The following is a 23,285-nucleotide window of genomic DNA, read 5'->3' as shown; positions in this document are numbered from 1 at the left end:
ATGTTAACAATTGTCAACTAAAACGGCTAACAATGGACACTATGGAGTTATGATCTAATCAAAAAATGTTCACCACTATTATATAAACCTGCTGTAAGTATGTATGTAATTTAGTAACAGACACATTCATGATGAAATGTAATCAATAGAGTATTTTGGTCACTTAAGTATTACCTTAACTTATTTTGTGAGCGCATGGTAATAAATGCTTTGTCCGTCAACAGCAACAGCAAAGAGAGCAATTTCTTTGTTTTCCACCACGGATGGCAGACTTTGTGAGAGCCCTATCCCTGTGATGCCGACTGATGAGATGGCTGTATCTTTCAGCACTTGCGCTCTCCTTGAGCTGCTGAATTTAGAATAATGCTCAGCGATGTTGTTGGGCCAAGTTGAGATCCATAAAGTTGGTAGTGTGTGGATTTTCAAAGTTGACCAATGTCTCCCCTTGGTGCCATAACTTTGTCATACATGTGAGATGTATGATTTATAATCTAACATTAACTTTTACTAACTTCCCTAGTCAGTAACCTTGTGGTTAGAGCAGTGGTTCTTAACCTTGTTGGAGGTACTGAACCCCACCAATTTCATATGCGTATCCACCGAACCCTTCTTTAGTGAAAAATAAAATGTTTTTCAAATTCAAGACAAAGTTGTATGATCATTTACTGGTGCACAACCGTGCATGAACATCACCTTGTTCAAAGAACAAAACCAACACAGAGCATGAACTCGTAACAAATTACACACCTGCAAATCAGTTTGGGTTCTGCTGTTGCCGTATCCCTAATATGCCGATAGGGAGAAGTTTTTATGTACACGATGAGTCAGGTGTGGCTTGAGTGGAGGCTCCACCGAACCCCTGAGGCCGACTCACCGAACCCCTAGGGTTCGATCAAACCTTGGTTAAGAACCACTGGGATAGAGTGTCCGCAACGAGATTGGTAGGTCGTGAGTTTAAACCCCGGCCGAGTCATACCAAAGACTATAACGATAGGACCCATTAGCTCCCTGCTTGGCACTCAGCATCAAGGTTTGGACTTGGGGGTTGAATCCCCAAAATGATTCCCAAGCAAGGCCACCGTTGCTTCTTACTGCTCCCAGGGGGTGGAACAAAGGGATAGGTCGAATGCAGGGAGTAATTTCACCACACCTAGTGTGTGTGTGTGAGATTAATTTTTAAAGGAAATACAGGAGAAGCAGAAGCAGCCTAACCTCCTTCTTGATTTCACGGTGAGTCGCAACCACCAGTATTAGCAGCTCAAGATAGCTCGTGGTCTTTGGAGCAGTGTGAGCAAAGCGATGTCTCACGACGCCAGAAAAGTAGTTCCTCTGGGTTAGCTCTTACCCTAACATTTTGCTATAACTTGGTTAACATGCAGGTCACGATATGTAAATAGACATTGTCGGTGTTTTTTCAATGGTTTTTGGAGATGAATCCGCATTACCTGCATTGTTAGCTCCTTTCACTGTTTAGAACGCACATCAAAAGGGAAAGCCGTGTGCTCTTGTCTCTCATAAGGTTTGAGGTTGATAGGCAAAATTCCGATTAAGTGCAGTTTTCCTTTAAGCTTCAGGTCGAATCATACCAGAGACTATACAAATGGGACCCATTACCTCAATGCTTGACACTCAGCATCAATGTTTGGAATTGGGGGTTAAACAGTGACGTGCGGTGAGGTTCATGGCTGGTGAGGCACTGACTTCATCACTGTCAGATTTATAAACATATGGACCCTATAGAGTATCTTATTCATCATTTGATTGGCAGCAGTTAACGGGTTATGTTTAAAAGCTCATACCAGCATTCTTCCCTGCTTGGCACTCAGCATCAAGGGTTGGAATTGGGGGTTGAATCACCAAAAATGATTCCCGACCGCTGCTGCTCACTGCTCCCCTCACCTCCCAGGGGGTGAACAAGGGGATGGGTCAAATGCAGAGGACAAATTTCACCACACCTAGTGTGTGTGACAATCATTGGTACTTTAACTTAATGTAGTACAGTATAGTATAAATAAATTACACTTACCATTATCATTATTAGCAATAATACTGCTAACATTAACAATATTAAATATTCACGTGTATGTAGAAAATAAACACGACAGTACACAGTGTTGTCACTATGACAGGTGAAACCGCGCTCCAGCGGCCGTGTTCATTTATTGTCTTTACTGTAGCATAAAAAATGCAGATGACCTTAAAACGCCGCGATACTCAGTCACCATATTTAGGTACCCAAAATAAAGACTCGACATAAATATAAATTCAATCGGATCAGAAACATTGGCGGAAACAGGAATAAAACCCGATGCCAACCGCCCGTAGAAAATACATGGGTACGGCTAGTAGCTACTATTAGCAAACAAATTCACTTACCAACGCGACGCTATATCTTAACATCGACACTCTCTTTCGTCGCAACTTGGCCCTGATGGTCGGCACCTATAAGTTTACAATTAGTTGTAAAATGTTGGACGGTTGTTTTTACGATATGCAGGCAAACAACAACTTTAAAACATACCGGCTTCGGCCTAGCCGAGTAGTGCAAGAATGATCTCTGGGATCACTAGCGCCCTCTACCACCAGGAGGCCAAAGAACAGGTGCCTCAAATTGTACGTCTTCGCAGCAGTTTTATGATTGCCCAGCACAAGAAATACGTTACACACATACAGTTGTTGACTAAATACACTGTACATTATATACCTCAGCTAACTAAACTATGGGAATGTATAACATAATTCATATAGCAATACGGTCTCACTGCACAGCAGACAGCAGTTAGCAGAGTCATTGCACAATCCACGGGAGGCTCAACTGACTGTGACTCACCGCAAGTAATTCTCAGTATTTGAAGGGCAAATGTGAAAATTAAGCGATTTTGAATAAAAAAACAATTTAAAACTGATGAAGTTAAATGGAAAATAACTTTATAGTATAATCACTGGATACATATAACAATATAATTTTTTTTTTTTTTTTTACATTTTTTTCTTTCCATGATGGCAGGTGAGGCCATGCCTTACCTGTTGTTCCTGACTGCACGCCACTGGGGTTAAATCACCAAAATGATTCCCGGGCGCGGCCACCGCTGCTGCCCACTGCTCCCCTCACCTCCCAGGGGATGATCAAGTGTGATGGGTCAAATGCAGAGGATAATTTCACTACACCTAATTTGTGTATGACAATCATTGGTCCTTTAAGGTATGATCAATTGTGAAGTGAAGCGAATTATATTTATATAGCGCTTTTCTCTAGTGACTCAAAGCGCTTTTACATAGTGAAACCCAATATCTAAGTTACATTTAAACCAGTGTGGGTGGCACTGGGAGCAGGTGGGTAAAGTGTCTTGCCCAAAAAACACAAAGGTAGTGACTAGGATGGCAGAAGTGGGGATCGAACCTGGAACCCTCAAGTTGCTGGCAGGGCCACTCTACCAACCGAGCTATACCCCTGATTGTCATATCCATTCTGGTAATGGTGTACTTTTGGAAAATATGTTAACGATTCAGTTGCTGTGCAGCTAACAGCTGCTCTAAATATAGCATAACCAGTTGTTGATTTGTTGTACTTTTGTCAGACAATGGCTGCATTAAGGACGCCTCTGACCACAGCGCACTGTTGAAACAGCACACCCGCAAGTGCATTGATGCTAGCAAGTGTGTAAACAGAACCCAATCAGCAAGAAAAAAAAAGCCAAACAAATCAGTCAGACGCCCTAGTGCCAGGTGTAAGCCATGGCCCCGAAGCTGCATCTGCTCCTACACGTGCTTCAGCTACAGCCAACCAGATTGCACTTGAACAGTCTCGCTGTCATTTGTGCACCGCATCGAATATTCCAGCTTCCTGAACAGCAGGACGATGGATGTTCAGCAATTCAAATACGAGATGGGAAGGTTCAGTTTACCCTTCTTCCTCATTCTACTTCCTGGGTTGTCAAATAACACAGCGTACCTTTAGTTAAGCAGACGATTATTGGTCCTTAATAATTCATGCGCAGGCCAACAACAACCGTTTCAATCTCACTGCATATTTTCTGATTAATACCGGGTAGTGGCCGAGTACGCTCCTCTGACAGTGCCAACTTTGGCTGAATCCTGAGTAGTAATGAGCTAACCGAAAATTACAGACCGCGCTCCATTCCACCTACCTGAACACCTGTGGTGAAAATAACAGGCAATTTCAGTGTCTATTTCACGGATAAACGGCGATATGAGGCGAGCATTGTACCAATCAGAGGCCGAGGTACGTGCATGTGCATACCGGACTTTCAATCCACATGTGACCCGCCTGCTTAACAAGCTTACAGCCACTCGGCAAAACAAGTGGCATAATGACCCAGATTGCAAAACATAACCTACAGCACGCTGCGGGTGTCTGACGACAGAGCTCCTGGCTATGTGTTTTACATTGTGTGGATGGAACCACAGTGTATTACTCCAGCAACACCCTTAGAAGTAAAGTGCAAATCCTCCATTGGCCCAAAGGTGCAGCGAGACAAAGATCTCAACAGTGACCTTTTTTTTGTGTGTGTCTTCACCATCCAGGGACATAATCCCTGTTTGGCCGTGCAGCTGGCATGCAATTGAGTCACGCGTCAGCCCTGATTAGAAGCAACAGTGGTCCGCGGGCCCCGTTCCTCTGCCAGAGCCAGGAGAGGGAAAAGGCCAGGGCCACCACGTTCAGTCTGTGGATGTGACCTTGATGGGCTATGATAGAGAGGAAGCGACACAATTCGCAATGCCACACAATATCTCTAACCTTCCACTGCGACACTGTGCATGCTTAGGCCTCTGACTAATACCACGCACACACACAAACACACACACACACTACGTCAACTCTGGTCCTCGATTAATTCCAGCAGTCTCCTCCTCCACGCCATCCAATCATCCATCTCTCTTTGCATATTGGCTGCTGCCTTTGTGCGAGGTATCTTAATTTCAAATATGATTTGCTTTTCATGCTCAGCAGCTGCTATGCTAATTTAAAAGGGATGGCGGCTTAAAGGGAGTCCACATAACCAGCTGAACGAGGAGCAAGGATGTGCCATGCACCTAAATTCTATTAGACAAACTAAATGAGAAGTAACACTATTCATTACCTTATTGTATTATCACACTATATAACAATTGCAATGTATAGTTTTTGTTAGCAAGTAGGATTACCTGCAATTCTTTGAGTATGCAGGTGACCACATATTCAAATTTGCTGCGCGGATTCAGGATCCTCAGTCTTGTGACTGTTACATTTTTCATCATGTTTCCTAATTCCTATGTAAATAATGCATTGCTTGATGAAAAATGCAGACATACACAGGAGCTGAGTATCCAAGAAGATGTACAATTATGGAGTTACAGGCTTACACGTGGCATAATAGTATAAAAACACTATAATTTGACACATGACAGCGACTATGCAGCCTAATTTCCCTACGACCTCCTTAGAGTTTTATAATAAATCAGAGACATCAAGCTGCTGAATTAGGCCAAAAATGGATAAGTGTGGGGATAGTGTTCTGCATGTTTCCCATCATGCTTTGTAATGAATTTAGTGGGTGTCATTCTGATTTTTTTAAATGGTGAATGGATTTTTTTTTACAATATCCACAAATTGTGTTGTATTGTGTTATGTCTGACTATGTCTGTTGACATTTTTTGTTGGTTTATTTTATTTTACAAACCCCGTTTCCATATGAGGTGGGAAATTGTGTTAGATGTAAATATAAACAGAATATAATGATTTGCAAATCCTTTTCAACCCATATTCGATTGAATGCACTGCAAAGACAAGATGTTTGATGTTCAAACTCATAAACTTAAATTTTTTTGGCAAATAATAATTAACTTAGAATTTCATGGCTGCAACACGTGCCAAAGTAGTTGGGAAAGGACATGTTCCCCACTGTGTTACATCACATTTTCTTTTAACACACTCAATAAACGTTTGGGAACTAAGGAAACTAATTGTTGAAGCTTTGGAAGTGGAATTCATTACCATTCTTGTTTGATGTACAGCTTAAGTTGTTCAACAGTCCGGGCTCTTGTTGTCCTATTTTACGCTTCATAATACGCCACACATTTTCGGTGGGAGACAGGTCTGGACTGCAGGTGGGCCAGGAAAGTACCCGCACTCTTCTACTACGAAGCCACGCTGTTGTAACACGTGGCTTGGCATTGTCTTGCTGAAATAAACAGGGGCGTCCATGATAACGTTGCTTGGATGACAACATACAGGTATGTTTCTCCAAAACCTGTATGGACCATTCAGCATTAATGGTGCCTTCACAGGTGTGTAAGTTACCCATGCCTTGGGCACTAATACACCCCGTATACCATCACAGATGCTGGCTTTTGAACTTCGCCCCTATAACAATCTGGATGGTTATTTTCCTCTTTGTTCTGGAGGACACCACGTCCACAGTTTCCAAATATAATTTGTAATGTGTAATCGTCAGACCACAGAACACTTTTCCACTTTGCATCAGTCCATCTTAGATGAGCTCGGGCACAGCAAAGCCGGCGGTGTTCCTGGGTGTTGTTGATAAATGGCTTTCGCTTTGCATAGTAGAGTTTTAACTTGCACTTACAGATGTAGCGACCAACTGTAGTTACTGACAGTGGTTTTATGAAGTGTTCCTGAGCCCATGTGGTGATATCCTTTACCCACTGATGTCGGTTTTTGATGCAGTACCGCCTGAGGGATCAAAGGTCCGTAATATCATCGCTTACGTGCAGTGATTTTTCCAGATTCTCTGAACCTTTTGATGATTTTACGGACCGTAGATGGTAAAATCCCCAAATTCCTTGCATTAGCTCGTTGAGAAATGTTGTTCTAAAACTGTTTGACAATTTGCTTACAAATTGGTGACCCTCACCCCATCCTTGTTTGTGAATTACTTAGAATTTCATGGAAGCTTCTTTTGCTTTTATACCCAATCATGGCACCCACCTGTTCCCAATTAGCCTGCACACCTGTGGGATGTTCCAAATAAGTGTTTGATGAGCATTCCTCAACTTATTTAGTATTTATTGCCACCTTTCCCAACTTCTTTGTCACATGTTGCTGGCATCAAATTCTAAAGTTAATGATTATTTGCAAAAAAAACAAAGGTTTATCAGTTTTAACATCAAATATGTTGTCTTTGTAGCATATTCAACTGAATATGGGTTGAAAATGATTTGCAAATCATTGTATTCCGTTTACATTTACATCTAACACAATTTCCCAACTCATATGCAAACGGGGTTTGTATTTGCACCATGACTAGGGAAAATTGTTTGCAGCGGGTCAGGTAAATGAGTAAATGTTGCACTTAGTTTCATTCAAAGTGTGCTAATAGGTCATGGGCCTGAATTACTTATATTGTCCACAAGATAGATACAAAGCAGCATCAAATAAATTGACTTTAGAAATGAATTCCAATGTCCCTGCAGCCAGATTCCTTATTAATCTCACAATGTCTTGCATCCTTAAAATTCTGCAGACTATACCCCGTAATGACAATGTGACAAGTTCTCTTTTTTTTTTTGTGCATGAAAACATTTGCAAATGTATTAAAAAAAACACACACAAAAAAAAAACATTATATGTACATATGTTTTCACAGTCTTTACTCAATACTTTGTTGATGCACCTATGGCAGAAATTACAACCTCTAGTCTTTCTGAATACAACACCACAAGCTTGGCACACCTATCATTGGGCAGTTTCGCCCATTCTTCCGTGCAACACCTCTCAAGCATCAGGTTGGATGAGAAGTGTTGGTTTTCATCCAGGTTGTCTCTGTACATTGCTGCATTCATCCTCTTCTAGTCAGGTAGGTGACCAAGAACCCGGTGGTCACTCTGTCAGAGCGACAGCATTCCTCTGTGGAGAGAGGAGAACTTTCCAGAAGGGCAATTTAAAAATCAGGCCTGTATGGTAGAGTGGCCAGACTTAAGTCGTTTCTTAGTAAAAATGTTGCCAACATGCACCTGAAAAACTCTCAGACCATGAGAAACAAAGTTCTCTGGTCTGATGAGACAAAGATTGAATGGTTTGGCATGAATGCCAGGCATCATGTTTGGAGGAAACCAGGCACTGCTCATCACCAGGCCAATACCATCCCTACAGTGAAGTATGGTGGTGGCAGCATCATGCTGTGGGGATATTTTTCAGCGGCAGGAACTGGGAGACTAGTTAAGGTAGAGGGAAAGATGAATGCGGCATTATACAGAGACAACCTGGATGAAAACCAACACTTCTCATCCAACCTGATGGAGCTTGAGAGGTGTTGCAAAGAAGAATGGGCGAAACTGCCCAAAGATAGGTGTGGCAAGCTTGTGGCATCTTATTCAAAAAGACTTGAGCCTGTAATTGTTGCCAAAGGTGCATCAACATAGTATTGAGCAAAGACTGTAAATACTTTTATGTAGGTTTGAGTTTTTTAATTATTATTTTAATAATTTATCAAAAATTATAAAATCACCAATGAAAATCAATTTGTAAATCAATTTATAAATATAATTCACTTTACTTAAAATAGAAAACAAAACTGTCAGCAGAACTGTAAAATTTGATTAAACCCGAATGTTATTTGTTAGTAGACTTTTGGCAAGTATTGGAAAATGTTCTTGTTGTGTTGGCAGATTATTTTGTTGATTAGCAAAGTACAGTAGTACCTGTACTTACAAATGTAATTGTGACAGAGCTCTTGATTTAAAACACTTGTATCTGAAATTAACCTTCCATCCCATCCATTTTCTACTGCTTATCCCTCTCCATCAAAATCAATTTAATTGGTGTGTGGCACTACAACATAGCACAGTTTGTAACATGCCTTTTAAAGGCCTACTGAAACCCACTACTACCCACCACGCAGTCTGATAGTTTATACATCAATGATGAAATATTAACATTGCAACACATGCCAATACGGCCTTTTTAGTTTACAAAATTACAATTTTAAATTTCCCGGGAGTTTCGTCTTGAAAACGTTGTGTAATGATGACATGTACGCAAGACGTCACGCGTTTTTAGGAAGTATAAGCGCTGCACACACACACAGCTAAATGTCGTCTGCTTTAATGGCATAATTAGACAGTATTTTGGAGATGTGTGTTGCTGAATCTTTTGCAATTTGTTCAATTAATATTGGAGAAGTCACAGCAGAAAGACGGAGTTGGAAAGCTTTAACCTTTAGCCACACAAACACACAGTGATTCCTTGTTTAAAATTCTTGGAGGTGAAACGTTTCTATGGATCAAAGCGCGGTCAAGCAAACATGGATCCAGAGCAAATGTCAACCAGCAGGTTTCGGTGAGAAAATTGTGGTTAAAAAGTCAGTTTTTACCGGAGAAAAGCTGAGCTTGTGCCGTCCATGAAGCTGCCGTCGACTTCCCTGAGACATTGGCGTCAAGACACCCGTGGAGAAACCCTTCCGACTATCAGGTAATATTAAACTCACTAAAACACTAGCAACACAATAGAAAGATAAGGGATTTCCCAGAATTATCCTAGTAAATGTCTCTAAAAACATCGGAATCCGTCCCAATACAATCGCGTTGTTTTTTTTTTTTCTAGTCCGTCGCTATCAATATCCTCAAACACACATTTTTCATCCACGCTCAAATTAATGGGGAAATGGTTGTTTTCTCGCTCAGAATAGCACTTTTTGTTGGAGGCTCCCATTAAAAACAATGTGAATATGTGAGGAGCCATCAAACATGTGACGTCATCGTCTGCGACTTCCGGTAGAGGCAGGGCTTTTCTCTTAGCACCGACAGTTGCGAACTGGATGTTCTCTATTAAATCCTTTCAGCAAAAATATAACAATATCGCAAAATGATCAAGTATGACACATAGAATAGACCTGCTATCCCCGTTTAAATAAGAAAATCTCATTTCAGTAGGCCTTTAAGAAGAAAAACTAACTTTTAGTTAAAAACTTTTGCATAAAAAACAATACAATGGAATGTTTACATATTATTTGAACATTTTTGGGTTCAGCATTACTTCCCCAAAATGGCGATATGTTCTGTCATGTTTTGGACCTTACGCTAATTTCACCCTCTGCATGATGCAAGATCAAACACTCCCAGAATCCCATTAGGTATAATATTTAGCACCAGGTCCTTAAATTATAGGCAATTGCCTATGGATCCCAGCTGTAAGGGGTCCCACTTGATGATAACTAGTCATGTATTCAAATTTAACAGCAACAACAACTTTGTGATTCTATGACCGGAAAATACAATGACAATAACAGAATAATATCAAAGATTTTGTCGGAATACCCCTTAAGGAGCCCCTTTCGGTAGCCAAAATGTTTATGCACAATGACACCGACAAAGAGGAATGAATTAATGACAATGACGCTAGCACAGTGTCAAAGACACTGTCGTAATCCCTTTCAAGAGGCGCTCCTTGAAGCCAACACAATTGGAAGAGTCTATGTGCGGCAACTTGTCGTGACGTAATCTGAATTTTTGCTGACTGAGCGTCGAAATATGGTTAAAAAATAAAACAAACATACCCTTCAGGAAGCCAGAAATGGAAGAGGAAACAAGAAGAGTGAGAAGAAATAACTAAAGACCGGTGAGACTTCTACTTTATGGCTCTATGGCCACTTTAAAACTACTGCATGAACGCCAACCTTGCTTAAAGGCCTACTGAAATGACATGTTCTTATTTAAACGGGGATAGCAGGTCCATTCTATGTGTCATACTTGATCATTTCGCGATATTGCCATATATTTGCTGAAAGGATTTAGTAGAGAACATCCACGATAAAGTTTGCAACTTTCGGTGTTAAGAGAGAAGCCCTACCTCTACCGGAAGTCGCAAACGATGACGTCACATGTTTGATGGCTCCTTACATATTCACATTGTTTTTAATGGGAGCCTCCAACAAAAAGTGCTATTCGGACCGAGAAAACGACAATTTCCCCTTAATTTGAGCGAGGATGAAAGAGTCGTGTTTGAGGATATTGATAGCGACGGACTAGAAAAAAAAAATTATAAATATAAATAAGTTAAAAAAAACAAAAACGCGATTGCATTGGGACGGATTCCGAGGTTTTTAGAGACATTTACTAGGATAATTCTGGAAAATCCCTTATCTTTCTATTGTGTTGCTAGTGTTTTAGTGAGTTAAATAGTACCTGATAGTCGGAAGGGTGTCTCCACGGGTGTCTTGACGCGCAGTGTCTCAGGGGAGTCGATGGCAGCTATGTACGGCACACTGAAACCTGCTGGTTGACATGTGGTCAGGATCCATGTTGGCTTGACACAGGAAAGTTTCACCTCCAGGAATTTTAAACAAGGAATCACTGTGTGTTTGTGTGGCTAACGGCTAAAGCTTCCCAACTCCATCTTTCTACTGTGACTTCTCCAATATTAATTGAACAAATTGCAAAAGATTCAGCAACACAGATGTCCAAAATACTGTGTAATGTTACCGTTAAAGCAGACGACTTTTAGCTGTGTGTGTGTGCAGCGCTCATATTTCATAACAGCCCGTGACGTCACGCGTACACGTCATCATTACGCGACGTTTTCAAGAAGAAACTCCCGGGAAATTTAAAATTGCAATTTAGTAAACTAAACCGGACGTATTGGCATGTGTTGCAATGTTAATATTTCATCATTGATATATAAACTATCAGACTGCGTGGTGGGTAGTAGTGGGTTTCAGTAGGCCTTTAATGCTTATGTAACTATCCACCATGCACGCCAGAACAGATGTGCTTTATGCCTTTAAATAGGCTTCGTTAGCCATGTAGTCAGTGTTGGAAACATAGGAATAGGCTAATATTTATTTTAGAGGAAATAAAAAAATTAAAATAAAGCTTTAAATTGCTATGCGCCTAACCCTTTTCCTCAAATTGTTGTCTCTGACTCCGGTGATGATGTAATTCTCAGTGTAGTTCTCTGACTGACTGTTAAAGTGCTCTTTTTAACATCCATCCATTTCTACCGCTTGTTCCTTTCGCAGGGGGACAGCTGCAGTCGGTCAGAAGGCGGAGTACACCCTGGACAAGTCACCATCTCATCACAGGGCAAACACAATTACACAGACAACATTCACACTCACAGATTAGGTCCAATTTAGTGTTGCCAATCAGCCTACCAGGGGTTTGGAGGTGCAAACTTCACATAGGACCTTCATATTGTGAGTCACACGCACAAACCCCTGTTCCACCGTGGTTCCTCCTTTTTAACATATTACACTAAATGGGACATCAACTGTGCACACATACAGTACATAGATACATACATACAAACATATTTCATCTTTTTTGTACATATTCACTCTTTCTGCAAAAACAGTCACTTATGGACATTTCATATTTTCAAATGTAGAACCTGTGGTAGTATCCTTATAACAAGTTCTCAACTGTTGCACTCTATGCATGCAGAATGTGCTTGATAAATTTGTTCTTGTTTTCAACAGTACCATCAACTTCACCTCATGTTTCTGAGGAGGACAAAGAGGAAGAAACCATGACCAACTCTGCATCCACCTCATCAAGGCAGCTTGAGTCCACACCAGGGTTGATGCAACAGAAGCTTGGAAGTATGTTCAAATAAAAACAATATGTTTATATTTTTTGTTTGCTTATTGTTATTTATTCTATTAACTATTTTGAAAACAATATTTTTTTTATGTACATTTTAAATAAATATTTTAAGACAGTTGCACATTTTATAATATTTTGTATGTTAAAATAATATCTAAATGACAAACCCTTATCCATGAAAATATGGAAAATCTGCTGACGGTGTGTTTGACAGAGAAGCAACTGGAAGGAGATATGCAAGGTTAAAGCTAGGGGTGTGGGGGAAAATCGATTCGAATACGAATCGCGATTCTCATGTTGTGCGATTAAGAATCGATTCTCATTTAAAAAAAAATCTATTTTAATTTTTTTATTTTAATTTTTTTTTTTTTTTCATCAATCCAACAAACCAATACACAGTAATACCATAACAATGCAATCCAATTCCAAAACCAAACCTGACCCAGCAACACTAAATACTGCAATAAACAGAGCAATTGAGAGGAGACAAACACCACACAGAACAAACCAAAAGTAGTGAAACAAAAATTAATATTATCAACAACAGTATCAATATTAGTTATAATTTCAGCATAGCAGTGATTAAAATCCCTCATTGACATTATCAGTAGACATTTATGAAAAAAATAAATAAATAAATAAAAGAACAATAGTGTCACATTGGCTTACACTTGCATCACATCTCATAAGCTTGACAACACACTGTGTCCAATGTTTTCACAAAGATAAAATAAGTCATATTTTTGTTTAATTTAGTAGTTAAAACAAATTTACATTATTGCAATCAGTTGATAAAACATTGCCCTTTACAATCATAAAAGCTTTTTACAAAAATCTACTACTCTGCTTACATGTCACCAGACTGGGGTAGATCCTGTTGAAATCCTATGTATTGAATGAATACAAAATCGTTTTGAATCGGAAAAATATCGTTTTTGAATTGAGAATCGCGTTGAATCGAACAAAAATCGATATATAATCGAATCGCGACCCCAAGAATCGATATTGAATCGAATGGTGGGACACCCAAAGATTCGCAGCCCTAGTTAAAGCGTTACATTATTATTACCGTACTTCATAAAACCACTGTACTTGTTATAGTTGTGCGTCATATTATATTGTTTGATACAGTATTTCTAATCTAAAAGTTTTTTAGGTTTTTTTAAAGGCATCTTCCATGTTAAAATGGTGCTGTATTGAGGGACCAAAGACCAAAAACAGCATTTTATATTGGCTTTATTTAAGGTCATTTCAAACATATTCCCACATTTGGACACATATTTCAAAATGTCTGATAAGAAGTTAGTAAGAATAGCTTTCTAACCCTAACCCTTTTCCATATCACACACAGTAATCATTACATGCGTTGACTTACTGTATTAAATAAACACGACTCACAAAGGCTATTTAAAAAAAGTATATTTTTGTGAACATTTAAAAAATATTTTGTGTTTTATGAATGATGTATGCACATTTTATATTATATTTTCTATACATATTTATTTTTATTCAAGTTAGGATAATTTTCTGTTTTGTATTAATTGTAATTTTACACATTTGAGGGATTGTATACATATTAAGCGTGTCCAAAAAATTTGATTTTCAAATGAATCGCGATTCTTATTTGTATGGATTCCTAATCGTTAAAAAAAAAAACTAAAATTGTTTTTTTAATAAAATTTTTAGATATAATAATAGAATAAATAAAAATAGGCAAACAAAAAATGTAAATGTAATATTTGTAATCAACATACTTCTTATATTAATAGCCATTATATTGTAGATATCTGAACGGATCGATGTTATGCAATCCAAATATGCCTTTCAGTGTCCGAAAAGTCTGCAATTCCTTATTTTTGTCATGTCTTGTGATCATATTTTGTTTTATGTTATGTTTTGTTTAAGACTCCATTGTTTTCTGTTTTTGCACTTCCTTGTTTGCTTTGTTTCCATGTCAACCCATTAGTTTTCACCTTGTCCCCATGTCACGCACCTGTTTTCACTAATCACCACAGTATTATTTAAACCGAAAGTTGCCAGGAAGTCAGCCTGGCGACTTTACCTCTCTTCACTTCATACCATGCTACCTGTGTTACTCATGCCGATCCATAGTTTTGCTTCTTGCCATGCCACATCATTTTTGTTTTTTTATGTCACAGTTATCTAGTTTTGTTTCATGTTCATAGTTTTTTCTGCCCAAGTGCAGGATTTGTTTCATTCGCAAAGTTTTGTACTTCCGCCTTGTGCGCGCCTTTTGTTTGTTCATTTTGTTAGTGTTAAAATAAAACAGGACATGACAAAACATGAAACCAGACGAAACCCAGACCAGACTTCAGCCAGGTGTGACAATTTTCAATGAATTGATTTATTGCTTTAATACCTTTCATTGTTCACTGTTTAAATCTCCTTATACAAATGGCAAATAATGTTGGACTAAGACAGCAGCCCTGCCTAGTGCTCTTTTCCAAAGTGAATGCTGCTGTTAGCGATCCATCCATTTTTTACTGCGTGTCCCTTTCAGGATCGAAGGGGGTGCTGAAGCCTATCTCAGCTGCATTTGGGGGGAAGGCGCGGTACACCCCGGACAAGTCGCCACCTCATCGCAGGGCCAACACAGATAGACAGACAACATTCACACTCACATTCATACACTAGGGCGAATTTAGTGTTGCCAATCAACCTATCCCCAGGTGCATGTCTTTGGAGGTCGGAGGAAGCCGGAGTACCCGTAGGGAACCCACGCAGTCACGGGGAGAACATGCAAACTCAACACAGAAAGATCCCGAGCCCAGGATTGAACTCAGGACCTTCGTATTGTGAGGCACACACACACCGTGCTGCCATTCTCTTTAATTCTGGCTGTTCGATAAAGAGTTTTAATACATTCAACTGATTTTTGTTTTGTTGAAACCCAATCTTTCTGAAGTATGGTACAGAAATGTTTAATTAACCCTATCGAAGGCCTTAATATTGTGGCTTTATTTTCATGCTGTATTTTGTCAATCAAATGTAATGTCAAGATTACCAAATTGGTCAGCACTGTGTTTTTTGTCATCCTTTAACAACTCTCAACTGTATTTTGATTCATTTCCTTATATGGAAAAGAGGGGGTGTTACCTATGCAAATTTGGAGCGGATGGCAAACTGTTGAGTTGTGCAAAGGTGAGAACATTCAAGATTTCCTAAGAACAAAACTGAAGAGGGTACTTAAGAATATATATTGGTGAATAAAACTCACGCACGTTGACTAGTGTAACTTTTACAAGACTTTTAAAAAATCCCTTTTTACGAGGTTGTAGTGGCGTAAACATACCCTTAGCTCTGACCCTATTTTTCATCTGCGGTATATTACAAACTCATCCCATGAAATGTCATAGGAAGCATCTAAGATGACAGTCGTCTGGTGAATCAGATGACGAGAGTGTTAAAGGTGCCGCTGCACGGGTTGAAATCCTGTATTTGTGCCAGATTAGGACTGACATGAGCAAAAACAACAAACACAGCATTTGTTGTGAGCTGAAAATATGCATGGAGCAGGACTGCTGGGAAGAAAACCTGCTGTTCAACAAAAAGGAAAGCTGGTTGCTAAAAATACAATACATGCAGGGGAGATTTGATTCATTGTTAAGATGGGTCTCATTTAAGGGGGGGCTCACTTAAGAGCAAAATCACTTTTAAACAAGTGTCTGAGCGCACAGTCAACAATTCAGCCCAGCAGCATTCAGCAACAGATCGGAGACGCAAAAAACAATTCAACGGTGGTGAGAGGCAAGAAAACAAAAGGATGTGGTGGATGTCTAAGTGCAACCCGATTCAGGTGGACAGGAAACGAACGCGTCCCTGTGAATAAACCTCCCTCACTCTCATCAACTGCAATGTGCTGGCGTTGGGACTAGAATTTGCAAAGCAAATACGGCAGCAGCAGCAGCAGCAGCAGCAGCAGGATGCATCGGGGGAATCATGTGACGGGTATAAGCCTTATAATTGACGATTAAAAAAAAAAATACACATAGTATATAAGGTGTGATTGACTCTCAGTGAGATATTAAGTAACCACTCGTTTAATTACGTTGTCAATTTCCGTACAGCTTATCCTGCTCAAGGGTGGAGTCTATCCCAGCTGACTGAGGGTTGAAAGATGGCCAATGATCACCAGTCAATCTGGGGAGATGGCAAATGAGAGACGCAAGTAAGCTATGTGAACCACTACACTACCTAGAACCACTTCTGCTGACCTTTGTGTAGGACACCATTGGATCACTGAGTGTTTAATACTGCGTTGGCCTTATAAGCAGGGCCGGTTCCCGGCATAAACAAGCGACTGTTCCCCGCCGCAACCACTAGGAAACATGGACAAAAGGCTCCGACCAATTTCAAGTCAATTTAGTGGCCCGGTTTATATTAGTGACATTTGGAGCCTTGGAGGGGATCAATCTGTTTAGCTATTTGCACAATTAAATTGCATAATTCAAAGATGAAAATGGGTGCCTCAAACACATTTTTGTTCATGGGCACAAAAAGCCTAGCCAGGGCTTCTTAGGTAAGCGAGAATAGCACCATACACGATGCAGTGCAGTAAACTACAAACATGTACTGACCTTTATAAAGAAAAAAGTTATTTATTAAATCTATCGCGAGATGTATGTGAACCAACAGGTGGTGCCAAGCCACGTCTCCCTAAATGAGTCAGAGCTTTTCTTCCTGTCACACACTAACACACCAGTGTTATAAATGCACCGGGGAGACACCCAGCCACACAGCCACACTTGGAGAAAAAACAAGTTATGATGCCAAGTTTAAAACAACGGTTGTCGATGAATCAGAGTTTTTAAACAACTGTTGGGCAGTTAAAAAAACATAATAATACTTTTATCTATTATATAGTATTTACAGCTCTTGCGGAACTTAAAAGGGCCACAACTTAAGAGTGTTTTGAGATAAGAGCTGTGTCTCGGCTAATTGTTATTCTTTTTAGGGTGCAAATAAAAATTGGAGTTACGAGCATCCCCACCACTGGTTGGCATAGCATTGTTTTGCAAGCATGAGAAGAAAGAAAGTGAGTGGGAAGGACAGTGCTGACGAAAAGAAGCGGATGATATCCATTGAATTAGAAAAAAAATAAAAAATTAATAACTTGGCAAAGCAATTCAAGCATATCTCTGAGATTCTGCACCACCCTGAAGCAGGAGTGTAACGCCAGCCAAAAATGTTAAAATAATATCTAAATGACAAACATTTATCCACGAAAATATGGAAACGCTGCTGACGGTGTGTTTGATGGTGAAGCAGCTGGAGGGAGGTATCCAAGGTCAAAGCTGTTGACTATTATTACATTACTTCATAAAACTACTGTACTTATTGTACATGATATTGTATTGTTTTATACGACATTTATAAACTGAAAGTTTTCAGGTTTTTAAAGGCATGTTACATGTTAAAATTATGCCAAAAACAAGGGCATTTTATATTGGTTTAATGTAGGGTAATTTCAAACAGATTCCCATATTCGGACACATATTTCAACATGTCTGAAAGGAAGCAGGAAGAAGTACTGCTGACTAAACCCTAACCCTTTTCCGTATCACACACAGCAATCACAACATGTGTTGACCTCCCGTATCCAATGAACGTGACTCACGAAAGCTGCGGATGCATGGCGACCGAAACAAAGCCTATACGTCCCCCGAGAGTCAACCTTGGCCACCCCCGAAAGTGCAGTGCCCCCCTGCAATACTCCAGTATATTGGGATCAATACGGTAATACGTCTCTGACAGGCCCATTATCTTTGAATTTACAACAACCTGCGCCGCGCTGATAAGGTGGCCAGTGAGTCCACAAGGACCTAACAGAACAAGCAAACATATCATCCTTCATCAGATTGACACCTCAGTGTGTTTTTTGTTGTTGTTGTTGTTGTTGTTTTTTTGGTCTTTTAAATAATGTTCATTTTTGTGAACATTTAAAAAATATTGTGTGTTTTATGAATGATGTATGCACGATACATTCAATACATATTTATATTTATTCAAGTTAGGAGAATTTTCTGTTTTGTATTAATTGTAATTTTACACATTTGAGGGATTGGGTACATATTAAGCGTGTCAAAAAAATTGATTTTCAAATAAATCGCGATTCTTATTTGTAAGGATCCCTAATCGGGAAAAAAAACAACATTTTTTTTTAATACAATTTTTAGATGGAATAATGGAATAAATAAAAAAAGGCAAACAAAAAATGTAATTGTTATGTTTGTATATCAATATACTTCTTATAATAACAGCAGAAGAAGAACCATGATAAACATTCTGATTTTATTCACCCATTCATTCTTTCATTCTCAAAATAATCTCACTAATCTCATCGTATGGAATAAAACTTACTTCACCAATTATTTATTTATAAAAATTTGTTGTGAATACTTATGGAGTATATTGTGAATACATTGAGACCAGGAAGTGAACAAAAGCTTTAGCAACTGTTATGTAAAAGAAAAGGAGTAGGATTAAATAAGCTCTGCTTCTTCTTACTCCTTTTCGAACATGTGAAAAGAGAAACTGGAAATTGTGATGTCTCATGTTGTATGCTTGCATGTTCGAAATAAAGTCAAACTCAATATTGTCCAAATATGAGACAGGAATAACCATCCATCCTTTATATTGTAAATATCTGAACAGATCGATGTTATGCAATCAAAATATGCCTTTCAGTGTCCGAAAAGTCTGGAATTCCTTATTTTTGTCATGTCTTGTGATCATGTTTTGTTTTGTTTAAGACTCCATTGTTTTCTGTTTTTGCACTTCCTTGTTTGCTTTGTTTCCACGTCAACCCATTAGTTTTCACCTTGTCCCCATGTCACGCACCTGCTTTCACTAATCACCACAGTATTATTTAAACCATAAGTTGCCAGGATGTAATATTTGTGTCCTTTAAGTGGCAGCAGCCGTTCATGCTCAAGTTTTCCTAATTTTAGTAGTAAAACCCAAAAACTAGGTGTGACACATCTTGGAAGTGGTCTACCTTAATAACAAATAACAGAAGCTTTTTTTTGTGTGTGTGTGTGTGTGTGGGGGGGGGGGGGGTGCATGCACATTCATGTGCACCTTTAGGCCACATGAAGCCAGTAACGTCATCCTCATCATCATCATCACACAATGGGCTTGCTTGGCCCCGGTTCTTGCTGGTGGCTGCAGCCTTATTGATGCCAACCATCGTCCAGCAGCGCCGCCGTGCAGACAGTATGTCTTCCGGCATGCAATTAATAAGCGACCTCAGCCGTGTTTGTGCTTAATTTATTTGCGGGTAGCGGGGGCGTTCTCGCCATTATCACTGATAAGAAAAACCTTATTGTTCAAACTGGACCTTTTTTTTTTTTTTTTTAAACACTTATCCTCCAGCAAGGCGACATGGCATATAGAGAAAAGTGCAAATAATTGTTGGAATTGGAATAGACCGCAGTAACAACAAAAACTCCGGACTGGTGACTTTGGATTAAATAAAAAAAAAACGCATTTATGAATAGATTATCCGTAGGGTTTTTTCTGCCGTTTAAAGGCGGTTGAGGAGGCGCATTGTGCGGCTTGAGTGTGGGAGGTGCGCGGCGTCATTTACCTGAGAGTCATCCAGCCAGCCGACACAGCAGCGAAGGGCTTTTTGTTGTTGTTGTATTCCGGCCGGCCAGAGAGAGCACAAAAGAGGAGAAAAAAAAAATAAAAAATAAAAATCCTGTATCAAGAAATTCAAGATGAGACAAAAGCGGCAGACATTACCCAAAAAAAAAAAAATCTTCAGAGTGGTATAAGGTTATTTTCTTATCTGCTCTATGCGTGGAGGAAGGCGATAGCGAGGGAAGCCCCGAGCTTCTCCGTGCAGACAAAGATGCTTCCTCTCCTCCGCAGCATCCTCATCCTCATCATCAGCATCGGCATGGGGGGTGTGGGGTGGGGGGGTGTGGGTGGGGGGGGGCGGGGGGGGGGCTCTTCCCTGACACTTGATGCTAAGAGTTGGCGAGGTAGCTCGGCCGGGTTGAGGGCGCGGTCAGCCGCTGTGGACCAATGGAGCTCACCGTTACACCGACAAGTGTTGCGTTGCCGTGGCGGGTTACAGCGGCGTTACTGGTGCGTGTATGTCTGTTGTGCATACTAGAGTTGACATGCATGTTTACATATTTATCTAAGCACAATTAAAAAATAAAAACTTTGTAACGACTTACAGCAGGGGTCGGGAACCTTTTTGGCTGAGAGAGCCAAAAAGCCAAATATTTTAAAATGTATTTCCGTAAGAGCCATATAATATTTTTTTTAACACTGAACACAACTAAACACGTGCATTTTTAAGTAAGACCAACATTTCTAGAGTATAGTAGGTCTCTTATTCTTTGTAATAATATTGTTATTCTGAAGCTAACTGTGGAGGGGGCGTGGCCTGCGGGCCTGCAGCGACAGGTGCGTAAATGGCCCACCTGGGCCTTGTTATCTGATCACCTGTCACTCTGTTATAGGCAGCAGCCAGGAGGAGAGACTGGGTTGGGGCTGGAAATACTATTGCTGGAAAGCAACTGAGAGACTTATTGAAAAATAAAACAATATTGTAATCCTGAAACAGGCTCTCATGTCAGTGCTTGGGGGTCTGAATCACCCCCATGAGGGCAAGCCCCACACTAACCAATAATAAATAAATAACTTCTTACCATTAACGCAACTTTTGAACAGGTGCGGTAGAAAACAAATGGATGGATTAAAAATGCATGAGAATGTTTTATATTTTGAACATTATTTTTAACACTGTGATTACAAGTGGAGTTATTCATTACTTATCGTGTTAAGCAACATCAGCTCAGATTTATCTGAGAGCCAGATGCAGTCATCAAAAGAGCCACATCTGGCTCTAGAGCCATAGGTTCCCTACCCCTGACTTACAGTAATCAGTGTGCAGCAGCTGTCTGTGGTTTGAAGGCCTACTGAAAGCCACTACCCACCACGCAGTCTGATAGTTTATACATCAATGATGAAATATTAACATTGCCACACATGCCAATACAGCCTTTTTAGTTTACTAAATTGCAATTTTAAATTTCTCAGGAGTTTCGTCTTGAAAACGTCACGTAATGATGACATGTACGCAAGACGTCACCGTTTTTTAGGAAGTAGGAGCGCTGCACACACACAGCTAAATGCCGTCTGCTTTGATTGCATAATTACACAGTATTTTGGAGATGTGTGTTGCTGAATCTTTTGCAATTTGTTCAATTAATATTGGAGAGGTCACAGTAGAAAGATGGAGTTGGGAAGCTTTAGCCTTTAGCCACACAAACACACGGTGATTCCTTGTTTAAAATTCCTGGAGGTGTAACTTTTCTATGGATCGATGAGAAAATTGTGGTTAAAAAGTCAGTTCTTACCAGAGGAAAAGCTGAGCTTGTGGTGTCCATAGCTGCCGTCGACTCCCCTGAGACACTGCGCTTCAAGACACCCGTGGAGACACCCTTCCGACTACCAGGTACTGTTAAACTCACTAAAACACTATCAACACAATAGAAAGATAAGGGATTTCCCAGAATTAACCTAGTAAATGTGTCTAAAAACATCGGAATCCGTCCCAATGCAATCGCGTTTTTATTTTTTTTCTCGTCCGTCGCTATCAATATCCTCAAACACAAATCTTTCATCCTCGCTCAAATTAATGGGGAAATTGTCGTTTTCTCGGTCCGAATAGAACTTTTTGTTGGAGGCTCCCATTAAAAATAATGTGAATATGTGAGGAGCCATCAAACATGTGACGTCATCGTCTGCGACTCCCGGTAGAGGCAGGGCTTTTCTCTTAACACCGAAAGTTGCGAACTTTATCGTGGATGTTCTCTACTAAATCCTTTCAGCAAAAATATGGCAATATCGCGAAATGATCAAGTATGACACATAGAATGGACCTGCTATCCCTGTTTGAAGAAGAAAATCTCATTTCAGTAGGCCTTTAAATCAGTGGTTCTGAAAGTGGGGGCAGGGAGGCATGACTGGGGGAGGGGAGCGCAAGGAGAAGTTTCTTTAACAAATGGTTTTGTTTTTTTATTTGTATTTGTATTTTTTATACAAATGCATATGTCAATCTATCAATCAATCAATGTTTATATACATAGCTCTAAATCACAACGACATCCTCGGTACATAGCCCAAATAAGGGCAAGGAAAAACTCACCCCAGTGGGACGGCGATGTGAATGACTATGAGAAACCTTGGAGAGGACCGCATAGCTGCCCCCCAGTAAACGTCTAGTGGGTCTAACATAATATTGTGAATGTCCAGTCCATAGTGGATTTAACATAATAGTGATAGCCCAGTCTATAGTGGGGCCAGTAGGAGACCATCCCAAGCGAAGACGGGTCAGCAGCCCAGAGATGTCCCCAACCGATAGACAGGCGAACAGTCCACACCGGGTCCCGACTATGGGCAGCCAGCACTTCATCCATGGCCACCAAACCTCTGTGCCCCCCCCTCCACAAGGGAGAGGGGAGCAGAGGAGAAAAGAACAGAAACGATAGATCAACTGAGTTTTAATATAATGTCATTTCATTTGAAAAACCCTGACAAGCATCAAATAAAGAGGAATAAATAATGTCTCTTACAGCGGAACACCATCTCTATGCCGACGTATTAAACAAATCGCGTTGTCCCGCTTGCCCATTGCGAGTCAGAAAGTAGAAGACACAAACATCGGAAAGCAGTTAGCTACC

At 40.0% G+C, this 23,285-nt stretch overlaps 1 protein-coding gene across 8 annotated transcripts in view; it reads right to left on the bottom strand.

Annotated features, from left to right (window-relative positions):
- LOC133551610 (neurexin-2-like) overlaps nt 1-20,469 on the bottom strand; it is a 439,020-nt gene extending 418,551 nt beyond the window's left edge. For all 8 annotated transcript variants that reach the window (XM_061898511.1, XM_061898517.1, XM_061898513.1 and 5 more), the window contains exon 1: nt 20,171-20,469. The gene's annotated coding sequence lies outside the window, so the exon portion shown is untranslated. The remainder of the gene's footprint in view (nt 1-20,170) is intronic.
- Nucleotides 20,470-23,285: the final 2,816 nt, after the last annotated feature.

Source organism: Nerophis ophidion, linkage group LG04 (assembly GCF_033978795.1).
Source record: "Nerophis ophidion isolate RoL-2023_Sa linkage group LG04, RoL_Noph_v1.0, whole genome shotgun sequence".
NCBI classification, from domain to species: domain Eukaryota; kingdom Metazoa; phylum Chordata; class Actinopteri; order Syngnathiformes; family Syngnathidae; genus Nerophis; species Nerophis ophidion.
The sequence above is the reverse complement of the archived record's forward strand: the minus strand, read 5'-3'. Positions and strand labels throughout refer to the sequence as shown.